We start from the raw sequence: 6012 nt of genomic DNA, 5'->3' as shown, positions 1-6012 counted from the left end.
AGATAATTAAATTATTATGAAAGGATTACAGAGTAAAAGATCAATAACCTTGAAGAAAAGCCAAATGAAAGTTTCCAAATTGAAGCACAGGAAGGAAAAGGGCTGGAAAAAAAAGAACAGTCACAATAATCTCTTGGATGAAAATGAGAAATTTTTTATAAGTACGAAAAGAGTCCCGGGAAGAGAGGAACTGGGCAGAAAAAAATTTGAATAAATAATTGATAAGATTTTTCCAGATAGGATGGAAAATATTAACGTATAGATTCAGGAACCTCAATGAACCTCAAGCAAGATAAACACAAAGAAAACCACCCAAATCACATCATAAGCAAATTGTGTAAAACTAGTAATAAAGAAGAATAATCTTAAAGCCAGCCAAAAAAATATTTATGCTACACACCCAGAGGACAAATATAGGAATTATTACTGACTTGCATCAGAAACAATGCAAATCATAAAAGGATGGAAACATGTTTACAGTACTAGGGTGGAGAGTGGGTTTATCAACTGAGAATTCTATACCCACTAAAGTATTCTCCCAATGAAAAGGATCAGTTTCTAAACGTGCTAAAGGGAGTCCTTCAGGTCCCCACAGAAGAAAGTAATGTTAGACAAAAATGCTATAAGACATATAGAAAACAAACAGCAAAATGACAGAAGTAAGTCCTTCCTTACCCATCAGCCTTAAAAAAGAAAGGAAATTCTGACATATGCTAAAACATACATGATCCTAGAAGACACTATGCTAAGTGAAATAAGCCAGCCACAAAAAGGTAAATACTGTAGGATTACATTTATATAAGCTACTCAGAGTAGTCAGAATGACAGAGGCAGAAAGTAGGCGGTTATTGCCAAAGGTTGGGGGTAGAAGGGAATGAGAAGGACTTGTTTAATGGGTATGAAGTTTCAGTTTTGCAAGATGAAAAGAGTTCTGGAGATGGATGGGTAGTGATGGTTGCACAATAATATGAATGTACTTAGTACCACCGAATGATTTACTTAAAAATAGTTAAGGTGGTAAATATTCTGTTATGTGTATTTCCCCACAATGAAAAATTGTAAAAAATGAAGGTAAAATAAACACATTTTTATAGAACAAATTTTAAAAAATTAATCACTAGCAGACTTTAATTACCAAGGAAAGCAAGTTCTTCAGACGGAAAGGAAATGATACCAGATGAAAACTCAGATCTACACAAAGAAAAGAATGCCAAAAATAACAGATAATAAATGAGTATATATAAAAGACTTTAAATTTCCTTTAAAAACATAAAAATGTTTTACAGGTTTGTGATATATGGGTAAGTAAAACATATAATGACAATAACAAAGATTGAAAGCAAGAATTGTAAGTATACTCTTGAAAGCCTCTGACATCCTATAAGTAATAAAAGGTTAATCTAATGTTTGAAAAATCAAGTAATGTGACATCACATTTATAAAGTATAAAAATAATCATAATTCTTTTAATATAGCATAAAAGGTATTTAATTAAATCCAACACTCATTTATTAGATTTTTAAAAATTAAACAAATTAGAAACCCAGTAAATCTTTCTTGGCCTCGTAAAGGGCAACTATAAAAAGTTTTAGGTAAGGTCATGCTTAACGGTGAAGGCCTGAATGCTTTCTTCCAAAGATCAAAACAAAGCAAGGATGTCCACTCTCACCATTTCCTTTCAGTATGGGAGATTTTAGTATGTTCAATAAGGGAGGGAAAAAAAAGAGAATAAAAAATTTTAAAACAAAAGACATATAAATTAGAAAAGAAATGAAATTGTATTATTCACAGGAAACATGATTGTATATGTAGAAAATCCTAAATAATCTACCAAAACTGTATTAGAACTGATAAATTAAATTATAAAAGTCACAAGATTCAGGATCAGTATTTAAATACCAATTGTATTTTTGTTTACTAGCAATAAATAGAAAAAGGTAATTAAAAAAATTTTATTTACAATATCATCAAAACATATAAACTAACTAGGAATGAATTCAACATATGTATGAGACTCATATCTTGAAGTTTTATAACATTGCTGAGAAAAATTCAAGAACAGGTAAATAAATGGAAAGATATAACAATTTAAAGACTAGAAGAATCAATATTTTCATGTCAATTCTCCCAAGGGAGCTACAAATTTAATGCAATAAAATTGCCAGCAGTCTTTATTGATAAACTTGGCAGACAAGATGATTCTAAAATTAATATATAAATTTGAAGGCCCCTGCATAGCCAAAACAATTTTGAAACGTAAGAATAAAATTGCATTTTTATCTTATTAGAATTCAAAGTTTAATAAAACACCTATGTAATAATCAAGAAAACATGGGATTAGCATGAAGATAGATAACCAATCTTGAATTGGTAGTGGCTACACTGGTGTGGGGGGTCTGTCAAAGTGGTTCAAACTGAATACTTTAAATGGGTGCATTTATTGTATGTCACTACATTTAGTAAAACTGATTTTAAAAAGAAAATTGTCATTAATAGGCAGGCTAAGAAAGGAGGTCTCTGAGGTATATGGGCAAAGGAACATGATGTAGCATTTTAAAATATTTGATGAAAAGTCAATAAACAGAACTTTGCTAAAATAGACAAACCTGCACAACTGATAATCAGCCAGAATTTTGTTAAAACAATACAACTGGAAGTAGTTTGCTCTATGACATTTTTATGCCCTGTTGCCTTGCTGTGGATTACTGAGAACATAAATCCATTCTTTTGAAAGGCCTTTTAATCCACTTTCATGTAAATCAATTTAAACAAAAAAAAAAAATAAAGTTTTTACTCAGTATACTTACAGAAAGAGGTGAAATCAGTGTTGAGCACATGACCGTCTAACAACCATTCAATACTGATCACTGACCTAGTATTTTTATTTGATTATCCTGACAAACCTAATAATTGAACCCATGTATATATGCAAGATGAGCCCATGTATATATGCAAGATGAATATATGCAAGGTGGAGGATCCAATTAATCAACTGCAGAAAGAAAAATACTCAACTTAAAAAAGGCTGAAACAAATCACAAATGGAAATGGCTGAATCACTGTACCTTTCTGACACAACCTTAAATCTTAGTTTTACTGTATATTATTTGGTACTTCTGGATTTAGTAGTTGGGTAAAAAAAAATTTCTGTATTCAAACATATCTACAGAATGTCAATATAAAATGTGTGGATACATACATCTAATACACACACACATATGTACACACACACAAACACATACTCACATGTCTAGGAAACAGTGCCTAACCACATTCCCATTTCTCACTAATGACCCAATGAATCATTTATGACTTTAAGACCAGCTTAGATTCTATAAGGCTGTATGACATACGGCTAAAGAGCTCAAACACAAGCACCCACGTTCAGGCTGGATTAAATTGTTCCTCCTCATGATTTCTGACAAACAGTAATGCCACTTATATAACAACTGCATCTCAACAACTTAGAATTCAGAGTATAAAACCATAAACACCGAGCTCCCTCATTGTTTGGAGAGCACTCTTTCCATTCTACTTCCACTAACTGACAAGAGGACACAAAAAACTAGATCACTGAACTGTACAAATGATCTTTGCTCTTAATCTAAACAAATGTGTGTTAAAACATTCTGAAATCCTGCATGCTTTGATTTCTTTATCTTTTCAATTGCCCGATACAGGTTCTCTGTTGAACAGGCTGAGTTTCATCTTCATCTTTCTTCTGATATAGGATTAACATTCTCTGACGCAGAGGAGGGCAGCATCTCAACGCATCACGTTTAGGTCCCTTCCTGAAAACCCATCAGTTTCCTGGACAACTTCTAGCAGGTCTACATGCCTATCCACATTTTCAGTTTTCAAGATGAGTTTCAGAATTGCTTCTCTCTGTTTTAAAGCAGGCTGGTTGATATGAAATCTTGTAGGGAGTCTTCTCATTATAGCTGAGACAAGGTCCTGAGGATGAATGGTAGCTCCCATTACTTTGACCTGGCAGCTGTGATCAGTATCCAATCCATCCCAGAGATTCATAAACTGAACTTTCATCATAGCTGTAGCTTCATGGTCAGAACTTGAACAGTTTCGTAGAAAGGAGTCTATTTCATCTATAATGATGATGGACAGTTGTAGCTTTATGGCAAGAGAGAAAACAGCAGCAGTCAATTTTTGAGATTATCCATATCACTTACTGGTCAGTGTCGAAGGCTCAAGGTTAATAAATCGACAGCCTGCTTCTTGGCTGTGGCCTTGGCAATCAACGTTTTACCACAGCCTAGGGAGACCCATAGAGAGTAACACCTTCTGGAGGCTGCAGAAGCCTGGAATTATCAAACAAATGTTTCTTTTTGATAGGTAACATGACTGTGTCTTTCAGATCCGTAATGACATCATCTAAACCTGCTATATCACTTCCAAGTAACATGCATATTAAGAGAGTCTACTAGGCTGGGCTCGGTGGCTCACGCCTGTAATCCCAGCACTTTGGGAGGCCGAGGCAGGCAGATCATGAGGTCAAGAGATCAAGACCATCCTGGCCAACATGGTGAAACTCCATCTCTACTAAAAATACAAAAATTAGCTGGGTGTGGTGGTGCACATCTGTAATCCCAGCTACTCAGGAGGCTGAGGCAGGAGAATCGCTTGAACTCGGGAGGTGGAGGTTTGCAGTGAGCCGAGATGGTGCCATTGCACTCCAGCCTGGTGACAGAGTAAGACTCCATCTCAAAAAAAAAAAAAAAAAAAAAAAAAAAAGGTCTATTAGATAAGCAGCAACACTCATTTCGTATTCTGAGAGCTTCACATTTTTCACACCAATTAGCTTCATTAGTTTTTCTGCCTGTTTCTGAGCTTCTGGTTTTTGCTCTCTGATTGGATCAATTGCATCTACCATCCATTTGATACTAAAGTATGTTACTGAACCAAATATTGTCAAACAGAAAATTAAACCAACAACTGCATTCCGACTCAAAGGACGAGAAAAGGCATCAGCATGTACCATCTTGATTGTTAACCCAGGAGCAGAAACAAGAGGAGCAAGTGCCCTCAGTTGGCCTCGTGCAGGAGATAAATACAGGAGATGTTTCAAAACAGGCATGCAATGCATAATAATCACATCGGGGTAAATATCCATCACCTCAGGTATTGATCTTTTGTGTTACAGATGATCCAGCTATACTAGTTATTTTAAAATGTACAATCAAATTATTTTTGACTATAGTCACACAGCTGTGCTAGCAAATACCAGATCCTATTCATTCTAACAATGTTTTTGTGCCCATTAACCATCGTTATTTCCCCCACATTCCCTGACTACCCTTCCCAGTCTCTGTTAACCATCCTTTTACTCTTATCTCCATGAGTTCAACTATTTTCATTTTTACCTCCCACAAATCAGTGAGGATGTGTAAAGTTTGTCCTTTGTCTAGCTTAGTTTACTTAACATAATGACCTCCAGTTCCATCCATTTTGTTGCAAAAAACAGAATCTCATTCTTCTTTATGGCTGATTAGTACTCCATTGTGTATATGAAGCACATTTTCTTTATTCATTCATCTGTTGATGAACACTTACATTGCTTCCAAATTTTGGCTATTGTGAACAGTGCTACAACAAACATGAGAGTGCAGGTATTCTTTGATACGTCGATTTCTTTTATTGTGGGTGTATACCCCGCAGTGGGATTGCTGGATAGTACGGTAGCTCCACTTTTAGTTTTTTGAGGAACCTTCACACTGTTCTCCAGAGTAGTTGTACTAATTTATATTCCCGCTAACAATATACGAGGCTTTCCTTTTCTCTCCATCCTTGTCAGCATTTGTTATTGCCAGACATTAGACAAAAGTCATTCTACTTGAGGTGAGATATAATCTCATTGCAGTTTTGATTTGCATTTCTCTGATGAGCAATGATGTCAAGCACCTTTTCATATACCTGTTGGCCATTCATATGTCTTCTTTTGAGAAATGTCTATTCAGATTTTTTGCCTATTTTTTTAAAAAGGGTTTTTTGTTTTTT

General features: G+C 34.8%; 1 pseudogene; it reads right to left on the bottom strand.

Annotated features, from left to right (window-relative positions):
* Nucleotides 1-2756: 2756 nt before the first annotated feature.
* Nucleotides 2757-5514, bottom strand: LOC101021239 (annotated as a pseudogene).
* Between the last annotated feature and the right edge of the window lie 498 nt (nucleotides 5515-6012).

Source organism: Papio anubis, chromosome 19, assembly GCF_008728515.1.
Source record: "Papio anubis isolate 15944 chromosome 19, Panubis1.0, whole genome shotgun sequence".
Taxonomy (NCBI): Eukaryota; Metazoa; Chordata; class Mammalia; order Primates; family Cercopithecidae; genus Papio; species Papio anubis.
The sequence above is the reverse complement of the archived record's forward strand: the minus strand, read 5'-3'. Positions and strand labels throughout refer to the sequence as shown.